The sequence below is a fragment of the Salvelinus alpinus genome, chromosome 29 (genome assembly GCF_045679555.1).
Source record: "Salvelinus alpinus chromosome 29, SLU_Salpinus.1, whole genome shotgun sequence".
Taxonomy (NCBI): Eukaryota; Metazoa; Chordata; class Actinopteri; order Salmoniformes; family Salmonidae; genus Salvelinus; species Salvelinus alpinus.
In genome coordinates, this window is record NC_092114.1 from 46,367,445 (window position 1) to 46,384,477 (window position 17,033).

Here is a 17,033-nt window from a genome sequence, read left to right on the forward strand (position 1 = left end):
CACGTTGCTCTGGATAAGAGCATCTGCTGAATGTAAAAATGTAGGCCTACACAGCTGAAAGTGCAGACTAAAGTATTTTTTCTAGCCTTTCACCGTTAGTCTACGCCTGTTGTTTATGAAGCATGTGACAAAATGTGATTGTGGTATTTTTACACATAGCTGTCAAATCCAAACACACAGCCTGGTATGTACACATGCCTTCAAGACAGCAACAATGAAAAACACACACTTTGAATTCAAGTTCATTTTTATTATGTTTTATAACCCCCTGCATTAATTCCAATGTCATTAAACTACAGTTTAGGACAGAGTGATAGAAGTATAAACATTTAAATATGCTTCTTGTATTGCTTGTGTTTCTAGGGAGACTAGGGGGTATTGTAAGTGAATCAATGATGCCACTTTACCCATCGACTTTATCATCAGGAGATCAACCGTACATGTTCCAATATAGTGGCTGACTACTCGTCTGATTTGTAAGACATTGTAAAACGACCTGGTCAAAGTGTCAATGTTAAAACTGATTCTGTAATTCTCACTCCTGGGGCTGAACAGGTTTGAAAAGAACAAATGAGAAAGAAAAAGTTATAGCCACCAAGGTGTGTACATTCCCACATACAATAACTACAGAAAAAAAAACAGGACAACTGAATTCTGAAATGGCTTCTCCCCCTGAAAATATCTACAGAAAATGTTTTACTCGTCATTCAAGGTCTTGTGTGAACATTTTTACCAAACAAGTAATTTTGCAGTTAAAAATGGGTCATTTATGGGTGTGAAATTTTAGCAAGAAAATTAGAATTTCAGGACCAGTCATTCCTATCCAGGTTCCAGGAAGAGAATACAAATCATTCTTTCCAGCTTTCGCAGAATTCAGAGTCTCACAGTTTATTGAATGCAGAGTCTCGGCATGTAACATGAGTCTGCATTAGAGAAGCACAACACAGCCACATATCCAATTCAGAATTGGTGCAACTGGAGATACACTTGAGGCGTCACTGTCAATTAGCTGTATTGCAATTTGGCGATCAGGGATATTGTGGTTTCAGAATTCTCTACTAGTTGATGTTTATTTTCTCCAAAACCAATGCTGCAATACCATCATTTGTTGCTTTAATTGCATTATACCCCAAACCCCTTTTACCATTCCCCGCCATAGGCCTTATTGGCTAGTTCTTACTCGTGTTCTTAAAGAGTATGAACATGACTACCCTTTCCAAACCTCTTGAACTTAAACAATTGAACTCTCCCGCCCTCCCCCATTTGTGCTCATTCACACGGTCACAAACTTGACTCAATGGTCAAGAGCATACACAGGACTAGACAGTGACATACATAGACATTTACCCACTGACAGACCAAATACTCAGTCTCAACACCTAACATTGCCCATTTTCTAGCCCCCTTTGTGTCAACTGATTGGAAGGAACATTAAGTTAGGGGAATCTGAAGCAAACTCTGCCTTGGGCAAGTTTGGGGTTTACACTATATAGGCGAGTGTTGACCTATTCTGTCAGAAAACAGGCCAGGAAAACAGAAATACGGGTATTTAGACCTTGTATGTCACTCTCACAATCACTGACAAACAAGCACACAGAAACACAGTCGCATACAGACATTCACATTCAGCCAATTGTACACCCACCCAAACAATCTTACAGCACAGTCTTTCATATTCAGACACACAGGCAATCACATCCACACCAACAAACAAACATGACACTAACTTACTCTCTCACACACCACCCTTCTCTCTACAACACACACGCACGTACAAAACACTTACCGACAGTCACTCACGCAAAGCACACAAAAACATTAAATTATTATTTTTTGGTTTAGGTTCAATATAAATCCTGTAAGTCAGTATAATAAAAAATAAAGGATATATTTAAAACTCTACCATGAAGCAAATTCATATTGTTTTTGTAAACGACTTGTGTAAACTATGAATCATTTACAAACCAATTTCCTCAGAATGATACCAACCACCTCGTAAAAAGATTGACCTAGCTAACCAGTATGACTGAGCTGGTGTAGCACTCTCCAGTAAAAAAAAAACATGATCGAAATACTATACTTTCTTTGTAATTTGGGAGAAATTACAAAATGTGTTGAGTTTCAGATCTGTTGCAAACCATATCGGTTGGTCCACTGTTGTGCTGGAGTTCTTAAAGTGGAACTGACAACGTTTTAACTACTTTGCAGACATGAAACAAACATTCATATAATATAATTCCCTGTTTATGCTTCAAAAACAACTTTATAAGAGGTAACCATTTGACTTAATTCCATGACTTACAGTAAGGCATTGTTGGTTGTTGAAAGAATAGATGAATGCAGTTCAATGCATGATTAATATAATTCCCCAATAAAAAAATATTGCTATCAGGTTGTCAATCACAGCTGGCCTGGTACAACCCACTCAGAATGCACCGTTTCACTTTCAATGACTCAATATTTTGAACAAAAACGGACAACTGTAACTAAGAATGAGAATGTCAATACAATAAAACTTGCAGGGGCAATGATCACAAGTCATTAATAATGTAGGCTAGCGCACGCTCCAAACACAAGGCCCGCCAGCCGAATAGGACACACAAGAGTATAAAATCAGTCAACAGTTGAGTCTACTTTAGGAAATGACAGCCTCGTGCGCTCGTGTCGGTCAATTCAACTGAAATTTCGCTGCTTTCGTGTGTCCCGTTTACAGTCGAGGGAAAGTGTACAGACATGTCACTATGGGGTCAATTTCATGCCTAATTTCATGTATTGAATTCAAAATAAAATAAATTGTGAACATGAAAAATAAAGTTGAGAATGTAAACGTTATATATTTGAGGACGGGTGAAATAATGGATGTTGAAATCAAAAACCCAACAATTGAAAGCAAAATGTATAGAATTGTAAACAAAAAGCAAAACCCCAAAACTTGTAAGCAAATAATGTTAAAGCGAGAACAAAACTATAACAAATTATTAAAAAATATTTGCAAATTTTTTTCCGGTTATAAACTTTCTAAGACACCAATCCTATTGAATATATTTTGCCTACGCTCTTGCCTGCATGTACTACCTTTTGGTTGCGCTACTTGTATCTTTGCTTTCATGGCCAGTCTTTTCAATTGCGAGTTTTGGCATTATTTTTCCGTGAAGGACGGGGTTTAGAGGGAGGCGTAGACAATGAGTCTCCATTGGTCGCTAGTTTTGGAGTGACGGTTCGTCTTAAACCAATCAATGAACGTGATACAGGCTTTTTTCCTATTGCCTACTTAAGTAGACGGTCTGAGTCACCTCGTTTTAGCTAACGTACTTCAAAATTGTCAGTCACCGTCAATAATGAATGGATATTATAAGCATGTCTATCTAATACATTTAATGACAAACTACTTAAGTAAACATATAAATTACCTGTCGCACAACGTTCGGCGCAGGTGTATGGCGAACCAGTTACCAACACCCGCGCTGAACGTTGTTCGACGGGTAATTCAAATATTTTGTCATAGTTTTGCTTGCTCTTTAAAATGATTTGCTTACAAGTGTTTGGGTTTTGCTTTTGATGTCTTATTTTTGTTTACAATTCTATACATTTTGCTTTCAGTTGTTGGGTTTTTGACATGTCAGCTGGTCCTTTTGTGGCAGGGCTGAAATGCAGTGGAAATGTTTTTGGGGGATTCAGTTCATTTGCATGGCAAAGAGGGACTTTGCAATTCATCTGATCACTCTTCATAACATTCTGGAGTATATGCAAATTGCCATCATTGAAACTGAGGCAGCAGACTGAAAATGTATATTTGTGTCATTCTCAAAACTTTTGGCCACGATTGTGTGTATATATATATATATATATATATACACACAATATATATATATAAAAATGTGGGACACACTGTATATTGTAAAATTAGACTGTGCGACACCACACATTTAATATCCAACTTTTTACCTCAATTATTCATATGTTAGTATTAAACTGTTATTTACTTTCTCAAAACATAAGATTCGTCTGTAAAGCAAATGAGACATGATTTGGTTACAACACTTAAGATGTTGGTGAAAAACCATTTAAGTCTACTGGCAGTACGCAATGAAAAGTTGACAGGCAGGTTTTTTGTTGGTTTTTTTCACTGAAAGGCTAGCCAACGCTTGGCCGCTTTCCCATTCTAAACTGCTAGAGAATTTTCACAAATGCCTTACTATACGTCATTCCCAAACATTCTATGAATTTATGAAAATGTGAAAATGACCATATCTAAGTGCTCGCTCGTCAGAGAATGTTAAATAAATATTCTTCCTGGGGGTGTATATGAACAGATGAATAAGGTTTCATGTTGCTGAAAATCTCAGTTCCACTTTAAGTACCAGAGTAAAGAAAATATTCAAGATGCCTCAGCGCCCCATATTGAAGACTAGGTGGCTCGCAAACCCACACAAACCTAGTGCCCCAAAGCACTGCCCCCTCCCTGCTCAGCAAGCATTGTCAAAAATAATTTAAAAGCAAAAAAAATAATGCATCTGCTTTTATCCGCATCAAACATTTTTGCGGGACAAAGAAAATATCACAGCTGCCAGTTTGAAGATGCTACAATTCACTTTCATATAGAATTTTGATGTGAGCAAACCCACGCCACATGAGATTAGTCCCTCAGCCTTTCACAATAACAAAACTGTCCGAAATGTAATAAAATAAAAAATAAAAACACCAGGGTCCTCCCACCTAATGAATAGCAGAGATAACAAATAACAAATACTCATATGTATCATAGCAAAATACCCTCCCTTCTCGGAGCCAGAGTAAGGAACATCACTCAAGAGCTCTGAAGATTTTAAAATAAAAGCATGGTTTGTTACCTCGTTTTTAGTCTAAATACATTTTGCGTTTGGCATGCACCATTGAGCTGCACAGTAAATACCGACAATTAATACATTTAAACTTTAAAATTGCCATTATGGAGATGAAAAAGAAACACACTTAGGAGATCGATTCTAATTAGACTCTAACCCTAAAGACATACCCACAAAACTAGGCCAGTCTTACCAACATGAAACGTCTACCTAAAAAAAAATAGATAACTTAAGGGACCCTCACATTGAGAAAGAAAAAGCAGGTCTTAAAAATATGTTAAACCATGTTGTTTTGCACAAAGTAAACAGCAAGATTGCCTCTAGGGCAATTCAGGCAGAAGATCGAGTTTGTTTCATTTGATATTTATTTTGTGTTTGCTTTTCAAGTATAGTGTAATTGATATGTATACTGAAAATATGAAATGCAACATGTTAAGTGTTGGTCCCATGTTTCATGAGCTGAAATAAAGATCCCAGAAATGTTCCATACGCACAAAAAGCTTATTTCTCAATTTTTTTTACACAAATCTGTTCACATCCCTGTTAGTGAGCATTTCTCCTTTGACGAAATAATCCAACCACCTGACAGGTGTGACATATCAAGAAGCTGATTAAATAGCATGATCATTACACAGGTGCACCTTGTGGTGGGGACAAAAGGTCACTAAATTTGAGGGAATTCTCCACCAGAGAATTCAATGTTAATTTCACTACCATAATCTGCCTCAAATTTAGTTTTAGAGACTTTGCCACACAACCGCAGACCACGTGTATGGCGTCGTGTGAGCGAGCAGTTTGCTGATGACAACGTTGTGAACAGAGTGCCCCATGGTGGTGGGGTTATGGTATGGGCATGCATAAGCTACGGACAACGAACACAATTGAATACAGAGAACATTACTAGATCCTGGAGGCCCATTGTCGTGCCACTCATCCGCCGCCGCCAACTCATGTTTCAGCATTATAATGCACAGCCCCATGTCACAAGAATCTGTAAACAATTCTTTGAAGCTGAAAATGTCCCAGTTCTTCCATGGACTGCATACTCACCAGACACCCATTTAACATGTTTGGGATGCTCTGGATCAACGTGTATGACAGCGTGTTCCAGTTCCTGCCAATATCCAGCAACTTCGCACAGCCATTGAAGAGGAGTGGGATAACATTCCACAGGCCACAATCAACAGCCTGATCAACTATGAAAAGGAGATGGGACCACCATTTGCCTCATGCAGCACGACAGACTGTTTTTTGATCCATGCCTCTACATTTCTTTTAAGGTATCTGTGACCAACAGACAAGTTTCTGTAGCCATAGATTAGGGCCGAATAAATTTATTTCAATTGACTGATTTCCTTATATGAACTAACGCAGTAAAATATTTGAAGTTGTTGCGTTTATATTTTTGTTCAGTATATATTAGATATGTACAGTGTTTACTGATGTGTGCATGCAGGGCTCATCTAGGAAAGAGACCATGGTTTCAGCATGACTCCTTGCTCAAATAAAAGGTTAAAAAAAGAAGAGCCCCTGCTGATCGGAATCGCCAACAATATCCTGTGCATCTTTCAGAAATTGGATGCATACGACTGATCAGATGGTAAATTCCACCAGTTCTTTCCATAGCTGCAGACATGTGCCTATTCCCTATAGTGCACTACTTTATGGGCCCTGGTCAAAAGCAGTGCACTTTATAGGGAATAGGCTGCCATTTTTACCTAGTTTCATAATAACAACATAATGGGGCCAGATCATGCACCACCAAAGTATGAAAGCCCAGCAAAGTGTTCTACTAGTAAAATGCAGCACAAGCTCAGTAATTGGACACTAGTGTGACTTGCTTTTTCATGAACTGCTCCTGTACTGGTCTGAGATTGTTTATACATAGGGAAATTCTTGTCCTGTGCTATAGCAACCTAATTGTAGGCTACCATCCACAGTTTTTACAATGGGCCCAGTCTATTTACCTATGCGGTCTTACATCGGATTTAGATCTTATTTTCTCCACACAATTGATTACTCAGTGACAGGAAAACTATCACGTTGCATCTAAGTAAAAGCTGCCCGTTTTTATTGCGATGTGTATATTAAAAGTACTCTCACATTCTAGATGATGGCAGTCAGAGTTTGAGCCTTGGTTATTGAACAACATCTCGAACAGGAACAAGATTCCCTAGGAGTGCACACCGAACTTTCTACTTGCATAATGATATCTGAATAAACCATTGTTTCAATTCAGCTTAAATTGTGCTTGTATTCTGTTTGTGGTGTGAGAGAAAGACCGATGAAATGAGTGCATATGGGAGCGTAATTAAGGCACTTGAGTGGAAAAAGGTGTGTGAATGTAAGCGGGAATGGATGGCTGGTGTGAGTGAACCATTAGAAGAATCAACAGTGAATTCAGAAAGTATTCATACCCCTCGACTTTATCCACATCTTATGTTGCAGCCCAATTCTAAAATGTATGAAATTGTTCAGTCCCCCCCCACCCCACATACATACATACAGTTGAAGACGGAAGTTTACATACACCTTAGCCAAATTCATTTAAACTCAGTTTTTCACAATTCCTGACATTTAATCCTAGTAAAAATTCCCTGTCTTAGGTCAGTTAGGATCACCACTTTATTTTAAGAATGTAAAATGTCAGAATAATAGTAGAGAGAGTGATTTATTTCAGCTTTTATTTCTTTCATCACATTCTCAGTGGGTCAGAAGTTTACATACACTCCATTAGTATTTGGTAGCATTGCCTTTAAATTGTTACGGGTAGCCTTCCATAAGCTTTCCACAATAAGTTGGGTGAATTTTGGTCCATTCCTCCCGACAGAGCTGGTGTAACTAAGTCAGGTTTGTAGGCCTCCTTGCTCTCACACACCTTTTCAGTTCTGCCCACACATTTTCTATGGGATTGAGGTCTGGGCTATGTGATAGCCACTCCAATACCTTGACTTTGTAGTCCTTAAGCCATTTTGCCACAACTTTGGAAGTATGCTTGGGGTCATTTTCCATTTGGAAGACCCATTTGCGACCAAGCTTTAACTTCCTGACTGATGTCTTGAGATGTTTCTTCAATATATCCACATAATTTTCCCTAATCATGATGCCATCTATTTTGTGAAGTGCACCAGTCCCTCCTGCAGCAAAGCACCCCCACAACATGATGCTGCCACCCCTGTGCTTCACAGTTGGGATGGTGTTCTTTGGCTTGCAAGCCTTCCCTAGAAACAGATATATTTTTGTTTCATCAGACCAGAGGACATTTCTTCAAAAAGTATGATCTTTGTCCCCATGTGCAGTTGCAAACCGTAGTCTGGCTTTTTTATGGCGGTTTTGGAGCAGTGGCTTCTTCCTTGCTGAGCGGCCCTTCAGGTTATGTCGATATAGGCCTCGTTTTACTGTGGATATAGATACTTTTGTACCCGTTTCCATCAGCATCTTCACCAGGTCCTTTGCTGTTGTTCTGGGATTGATTTGCACTTTTCGCACCAAAGTACGTTCATCTCTAGGAGACAGAACGCGTCTCCTTCCTGAGCGGTATGATGGCTTCGTCCCATGGTGTCTATACTTGGGTACTATTGTTTGTACAGATGAACGTGGTACCTTCAAGCGTTTGGAAATTGCTCCCAAGGATGAACCACACTTGTGGAGGTCTACAATCCTTTTCTGATTTCCCATGATGTCAAACGAAGAGGCACTGAGTTTTAAGGTAGGCGTTGAAATACATCCACAGGTACACCTCCAATTGACGTCAATTAGCCTATCAGAAGCTTCTAAAGCCATGCCATCATTTTCTGGAATTTTCCAAGCTGTCTAAAGGCACAGTCAACTTAATGTATGTAAACTTCTGACCCACTGGAATTGTGAAACAGTGAATTATAAGTGAAATAATCTGTCAGTAAACAGTTGTTGGAAAAATTGTGTCATGCACAAAGTAGATGTCCTAACCGACTTGCCAAAACTATAGTTTGTTAACAAGAAATGTGTGGAGTGGTTGAAAAACTAGTTTTAATGACCCCAACCTAAGTGTATGTAAACTTCCGACTTCAACTGTACACACACACACACAATACCCGTAAAAACGACAAAACAAAAACAGGTTGACATTTTTGCAAATGTATTAAAAATAAACTGAAAGATCACATTAAAATAAGTATTCAGAGCATTTACACAGTACTTTGTTAAAGCACCTTTGGCAGCAATTACAGCCGAGTCTTATTGGGTATGACGCTACAAGCTTGGCACACCTGTATTTGGGGAGTTTCTCCCATTCTTCTCTGCAGATCCTATCCAACCTGACCGTGCTTGAGGGAGCGTCGCTGCACAGCTATTTTCAGGTCTCTCCAGAGATCTTTGATCGGGTTCAAGTCCGGGCTCTGGCTGGGCCACTCAAGTACATTGAGAGTTGTTCCGAAGCCACTCCTGCGTTGTCTTTCCCTCGATTCTGACTAGTCTTCCAGTCCCTGACGCTGAAAAACATCCACACAGCACAATGCTGGCACCATCACCATGCTTCACCCTGGGGATGTTGCCATGTTTCCTCCAGACGAAACACTTGGCATTTCAGGCCAAAGAGTTCAATCTTGGTTTCATTAAACCAGAGAATCTTGTTTCTCATGGTCAGAGTCCTTTAGGTGCCTTTTGACAAACTCCAAGTGGGCGGTCATGTGCATTTTACTGATGAGTGGCTTCTGTCTGGCCACTCTACCATAAAGACCTGATTGGTGGAGTGCGGCAAAGATGGGAGAACCTTCCAGAAGGGCTACCATCTCCACAGAGAAACTCTGGAGCTCTGTCAAGTTCTTGGTCACATCCCTGACCAAGGCCCTTCTCCTCCGATTGCTTAGTTTGGCCAGGCAGCCAGCTCTAGGAAGAGTCTTGGTGGTTCCACACATCTTTCATTTAAGAATGATGGAGGCCACTGGGGACATTCAATGCTGCAGAATTCTTTGACAATCCTGTCTCGGAGCCCTACGGACAATTCCTTCGACCTCATGGCTTGTTTTTTGCCCTGAAATGCACTGTCAACTGTGGGACCTTATATAGACAGGTGTGTGCCTTTCCAAATCAGATCCAATCAATTGAATTTACCACAGGTGGACTCCAATCAAGTTGTAGAAACATCTCAAGGATGATCAATGGAAACAGGATGCACCTGAGCTCAATTTGAAGTATCGTATGTGCAAACATTTCTAAAAACCTGTTTTCGCTTTGTCATTATGGAGTATTGTGTGGATTCAGGAAAAAAACTTATTTAATCCATTTCAGAATAAGGCTTTAACGTAAAAATGTGGAAAAAGTCAAGGGGTCTGAATACTTTCCGAAGGCACTGTATCTTGGGCGAAAAACAAGTTTAAATGTTTGAATGGGGCCATGCGTCCCTGCCAACTGCTTCGGTCCAGCGCATTGATGTCTGACGTGTGTGTGTGAGTGTGTGTGTGTGTGTGAGCCACCATGTGGGGGGGGGAAGAAAGATTCACCACTTATTTCAAGCTATGAAGCAAAGGTGGTGAAATACCAGTAATTCAATGCACGAAAGGTGTTGTGGTGGGTGGTTTGGTGGGTTTGTATCTAGTGAGAGTGGGAACATTACCACAGGCATTTACATCTGTGTAATTTATTTGAGATAGACAAAAAAATAGGAGCTGTGTCTAGTGACATGCATGTCATGTAAACCTAGGTAACTCTAGCTAGCTTGAGGCAAGGCAGAAGCAGTGTTACTTTTAAAATCAGCAGAATTCAGAAATATTGCTGAGAAAAGGACATCACCGTGTGTATTTAAAGACCAGAGCCAACTGGTTGTCATCGATAACAGATCAGGTTTGAATAACCAAAACATGTTTTACGGTTGGGACGGACTGGGCCGCCGAAAGTGTATGTGAGTCAAGCTGCTGAACTAGCTAGCTGTTGATCATTTTGAAAGTGACAACTTTCAAGCAACCTAAAGCCATCGGCTATGTAGCCATTTTCTAATACAGGCATTTGTTTGATTACCCAGCTAAGGAAGCTAGCTAGCTATATACGCAGCCTGCATAAAACGTTTTGGCTTTTTAATTTATAATGCTAGCAAGATTTTCAATCTGCCTGCCTGCCCACTGCACGCAACCAGCAGTCAGCTAGCTAGCTAGATATTTCTAGTACAGATGAGACATTATTTAAGTCAAAGTTGGATGTTAGTAGTGCTGTAGCAAAGGATCTATTATCCAACCGTTTGTGAATACATTTAATCTTAAAAATATATAATCTTAATATCAAACAAAAACACATGTAAATGAATGGGCTATCCAACATTGATGCTTTCTTTACCCTTTGTGGTTGTTAAGGTTACCCCTTTAAATACAATTTCTGCATTCCTGCGGAAATCTAATTAACAATACAAAAATCCCCATCAAAAGCCGTCTGTTTAAGCATCCGCAGATATCACCCTTTGGCATCTGCGGTGCAAGGTGGCAGAGTTAGAGCGATGTTTGTCAGACCATTAGACATCCCGTAAAACCGGTCTTCTCACAAAAACGTTGGTTTTGGATGCACACTAATATGGCTGCTCTGTGGAAAGCTGAGACTCTCACGATGGTGTTCAGTTTTAGGACACCCACAAGCCTCACGACTCGTCTGAAGGTCTCCGGTATCAGTAAAAAATAAAAATAAATTAATGGAAGTATATGAAGATACTGTAGTTTAGTGCCTAAAATAAGAGAATAAGTACATGTAATAAAATAAAATAAACATTCCCTGATCTTTCTTACATCTCTCAGATATAGGACAGACACTTCAGAACCTTTAGATTTTTGGGGGGGACTATGTTATTCACTGCCTTTCTTTGACCATCTTAAAACAATTAAATATGTAGCTTAGAACCCACCCCATTACGGTTGGGTGGTATCCAGATTTTCATACCTTTTTTGTACCATACTGGGGTAAACTGTATTACCGGAAGTGCACACAAGGGGCACTATTTGAAAAATTCAATTGTTTTGTGCGACTCAGAAAATCTATTTAGGAAACAAGGATCTTGAATGTATCTAAAATCAATGGTTGCCTATGGGATATTCAAATAGATAGGACCCAGATTGCAGTTCCTTCCTTCCACTAGATGTCAGTCTTTAGAAAGGGTTTCAGGCTTGTTTTGTGAAAAATTGACAAGTAGTTTGAAGAACTCCAAGTACTCTCTCATTAGAAAAGTGGTCTTGTTGGCGCGTGAATGAGGTGCACGCACTTTGTTATTTATCCTCACCTATTCAACATACTATTCTCAGTCTTAAATATGATCATTTATTTAGATATTAGAGTACCTGAGGATTGATTAGAAACATCGTTTGACTTGTTTGGACGAACTTTACTGGTAACTTTTTGGATTTGTTTGTATGCATGTTGAAAGAGTGGATTACCGAGATTATTGGCGCCAACTAAACTGACTTTTCTGGATATAAAGAAGGACTTTATCGAACAAAACGACCATTCATTGTGTAGCTGGGACCCTTGGGATTGCAAACAGAGGAAGATCTTCAAAGGTAAGTGATTCATTTAATCGCTATTTGTGATTTTGTGATGCATGTGCTGGTTGAGAAAGTATTTGTGTGGGGCGCTGTCCTCAGATAAATCGCATGGTTTGCTTTCGCCGTAAAGCCTTTTTGAAATCTGACAACGCGGTTGGATTAACAAGAAGTTAAGCTGTAAGAATGTTTAATATTACGATTTTTGTATTTTGAACTTCGCGCTCTGAAATTTCACCGGATGTTGTCATAGGTCACAGTTATGAAAACTTAGGACACTAAAGAGGCCTTTCTACAGACTCTGAAAAACACCAAAAGAAAGACGCCCAGGATCCCTGCTTATCTGCATGAACGTGCCTTAGGCATGCTGCAAGGAGGCATGAGGACTGCAAATGTGGCCAGGGCAATAAATTGGCAAAATTGCTGTAAATCTGTACAGTGAGACACCTAAGACAGCGCTACAGGGAGACAGGACGGACAGCTGATTGTCCTCGCAGTGGCAGACCATGTGCAACACCTGCACAGGATCGGTACATCCGAACAGCACACCTGCGGGACAGGTACAGGATAGCAACAACTGCCCGAGTTACACCAGGAACGCACAATCCCTCCATCAGTGCTCAGACTGTGCACAATAGGCCGAGAGAGGCTGGACGGAGGGCTTGTAGGCCTGTGGTAAGGCAGGTCCTCACCAGACATCACCGGCAAAAACGTTGCCTATAGGCACAAACCCACCGTCGCTGAACCAGACAGGACCGGCAAAAAGTGCTCTTCACTGACGAGTCGCAGTTGTGTCTCACCAGGGGTGATGGTCAGATTCACGTATATCGAAGGAATGAGCGTTACACCGAGGCCTGTACTCTGGAGTGGGATCGATTTGGAGGTGGAGGGTCCGTCATGGTCTGGGGCAGTGAGTCACAGCATCATCGGACTGAGCTTGTTGTCATTGCAGGCAATCTCAATGCTCTGCGTTACAGGGAAGACATCCTCCTCCCTCATGTGGTACCCTTCCTGCAGGCTCATCCTGACATGACCCTCCAGCATGACAATGCCACTGGCCATACTGCTTGTTCTATGTGTGATTTCCTGCAAGGAAGGAATGTCAGTGTTCTGCTATGGCCAGCGAAGAGCCCGGATCTCAATTCCATCGAGCACGTCTGGGACCTGTGGATCGGAGGGTGAGGGCTAGGGCCATTCCCCCCAGAAATGTCCAGGAACTCGCAGGTGCCTTGGTGGAAGAGCGGGGTAACATCTCACAGCAAGAACTGGCAAATCTGGTGCAGTCCATGAGGAGGAGATGCACTGCAGTACTTAATGCAGCTGGTGGCCACACCAGATACTGACTTATTTTTTATTTTGACCCCCCCCCCCTTTGTTCAGGGACACATTCCATTTCTGTTCGTCACATGTCTGTGGAACTTGTTCAGTTTATGTCTCAGTTGTGTAAATATTTGTATGAACATAAGATTCAACAAGTTTACTGAAAATAAACGCAGTTGACAGTGAGAGGATGTTTCTTTTTTTGCTGAGTTTATGTTCTGTGGAGGGGGAAAAAAGTTCAGTTCCAATATTAGGATAATCGTTGTGATTGGAGGAGAGGTGGGGGTTATCGAATTAGGAACAACTCCTATGTTCTCCTCGAGCTCATTAAAGATAGAATGTTCATATTTGAAGATGGCAGAAAAGCCCGTCTTTGGCAATGGCAAGGAGTGGAATGTTAGCTAAAAAGACTGGTACCCAGGTTAGAAAGTCTGCTGTAACCAAGAAGCTTGATCTTGACATCTAGCCACTTAGGTACCTAGCAAGTTAGCAAACCAAATGCAAAGCTGGAGACCAGAGGTGGATCTAAATTATAATGACATCTTAGATTTCGTATATTTATAAGCACACAACCCTGCAGCCTCCAGGTGCCCCCAATCCCCCCCCAAAATATATTTTAAAACAGTTTTGAAAATCAGTCAGTATTTCGAAATACCCCAGTGTACAGTATATCGCCCAAACCTACTAGCCATAAAAGTGGATGACGTATTCAGCAGGAAACAATACAACTTGGATCAATATTTTGCATGGTTCTTACTTTTTTTAAAGGCAATGTTCCTCAACTATCTGAAGTTTTTCAGCTGATTATTACCTTGCAATACCAGGATACAATCCCAAAAAATAAATAAGCCTACATGTCTTAAGCCAAAAAAGGACTGATAACTCAAATCAGTGTGCATTTGGCAAGTTACCTTTGGTGCAAAACAACATGGTTAAGACTATTTCAGCCCAAAAAAATGACGGCATCTCTTAATGAAATAAAAGGGGAAACAAGAACAGAACATACAAATCAGCAAAAACAAATACATCCATGTGCCAGGTTCTGAAGGTTGAGAAAAGATAAGTTGAAGAGGTGCCTGAGCTGCAAGAGCTGAATGTTGTGCAAAAGCCGGGTACATCCTGTTGTCCTGGATGGAAGATAAGGTGGCAAGGATTAAAAAGATAGGTCTCTCTCTCTCACACACACACACCTGCGCCCAATTCAATATATCCCGTATCCCTTTTATAGCCACAATTATTTGATCAACATAAGGAAGATGGTAACGGAGTCAGCTTGCCATCTGAGGAATTTACCATATTCCTTAAACCCATCTGAGCCCTTTCAGATACAAGTTAGGGTTGACCTAAAATATTAGCCATTTTCACTGGCATGTCAGACAGAAAATATTCAGACCCCTTTACTTTTTCCAAATATTGTTACGTTATTCTTATTTTCTAAAATGGATTAAATAAAAAATCTCAATCTACATGCACACACACACAATACCCCATAATGACAAAGCATAAACAGATAATATTTTTGATATTTTCTTAATATTTAAAAAAAAATATTTTTTAAGTATTCAAGCAATTTACTATGAGACACGAAATTGAGCATGCATCCTGTTTCCATTTATCATCTCATCCTTGAGATGTTTCTACAACTTAATTGGAGTCCACCTGTGGTAAATTCAATTGATTGGACATGATTTGGAAAGGCACACACCTTTCAGACACCCCACAGTTGACAGTGCATGTCAGAGCAAAAACCAAGGAATGAGGTGGAAGGAATTGTCCGTAGACCTCCTAAACAGGATTGTGTCGAGGCACAGATCTGGGGAAGGGTACCAAAAACTGTCTGCAGCATTGAAGGTCCAAGTACACAGTGGCCTCCATCATTCTTAAATGGAAGTAGTTTGGAACCACCAAGCTGGCCGTCTAGCCAAACTGAGCAATCGGGGGAGAAGGGCCTTGGTCAGGGAGGTGACCGAGAACCCGATGGTAACGGACAGAGCGTCAGAGTTCCTCTGTAGAAATGGGAGAACCTTCCAGGACGACAACCATCTCTGCAGCACTCCACCAATCAGGCCTTTATGGTAGAGTGGCCAGACGGAAGCCACTCCTCAGTAAAAGGCACATGACAGCCCGCTTGGAGTTTGCCAAAAGGCACCTAAAGGACTCTGACCATGAGAAACAAGATGCTCTGGTCTGATGAAACCAAGATTGAAGTCTTTGGCCTGAATGCCAAGTGTTACGTCTAGAGGAAACCTGGCACCATCCCTACAGAAAGCATGGTGGTGGCAGAATAATGCTGTGGGGATGTTTTTCCAGCAGCAAGGACTGTGAGACTAGTCAGGCTTGAGGGAAAGATGAACAGAGCAAAGTAAAAGAGATCCTTGATGAAAACCTGCTCCCTCCAGAGCGCTCAGGACCTCAGACTGGGACGAAGGTTCACCTTCCAACAGGACAACGACCCTAAGCACACAGCCAAGACAACACAGGAGTGGCTTCGGGACCAGACTGAATGTCAGAGCCCAGACTTTAACCCGATCAAACATCTCTGGAGAGACCTGAAAATAGCTGTGCAGCGACACTCCCCATCCAACCTGACAGAGGTTGAGAGGATCTGCAGAGAAGAATGGGAGACACTCCCCAAATTTTTTTATTTGATTTATTTATCCGTTATTTTACCAGGTAAGTTGACTGAGAACACGTTCTCATTTGCAGCAACGACCTGGGGAATAGTTACAGGGGAGAGGAGGGGGATGAATGAGCCAATTGTAAACTGGGGATTATTAGGTGACCGTGATGGTTGAGGGCCAGATTGGGAATTTAGCCAGGACACCGGGGTTAACACCCCTACTCTTACGATAAGTGCCATGGGATCTTTAATGACCTCAGAGAGTCAGGACACCCGTTTAACGTCCCATCCGAAAGACAGCACCCTACACAGAGCAGTGTCCCCAATCACTGCCCTGGGGCATTGGGATCTTTGTTTAGACCAGATGAAAGAGTGCCTCCTACTGGCCCTCCAACACCACTTCCAGCAGCATCTGGTCTCCCATCCAGGGCCTGACCAGAACCAACCCTGCTTAGCTTCAGAAGCAAGCCAGCAGTGGTATGCAGGGTGATATGCATGCTGGCTAAATATAGGTGTGCCAAGCTTGTAGTGTCATACCCAAGAAGACTCGAGGCTGTAATCACTGCCAAATGTGCCTCAACAAAGTTCTGAGTTTGTGCTTTTACATTTAAAACAAAAATACCTTTTAGAATAAGGCTGTAATGTAACAAAATTTGGAAAAAGTGAAGGTGTTTGGACACACCTCATTTAAGGGTTTTTCATTATTTTCTACATTGTAGAATAATAGTGAAGAAATCAAAACTATGAAATAACACT

At 41.0% G+C, this 17,033-nt stretch overlaps 1 protein-coding gene across 1 annotated transcript in view; it reads right to left on the minus strand.

Annotated features, from left to right (window-relative positions):
- Window positions 1-229: 229 nt before the first annotated feature.
- The window catches only part of LOC139559090 (probable ATP-dependent RNA helicase ddx6), a 51,825-nt gene continuing 35,021 nt past the window's right edge, over window positions 230-17,033 (minus strand). The window contains exon 14 of the mRNA XM_071374794.1: window positions 230-14,784. The gene's annotated coding sequence lies outside the window, so the exon portion shown is untranslated. The remainder of the gene's footprint in view (window positions 14,785-17,033) is intronic.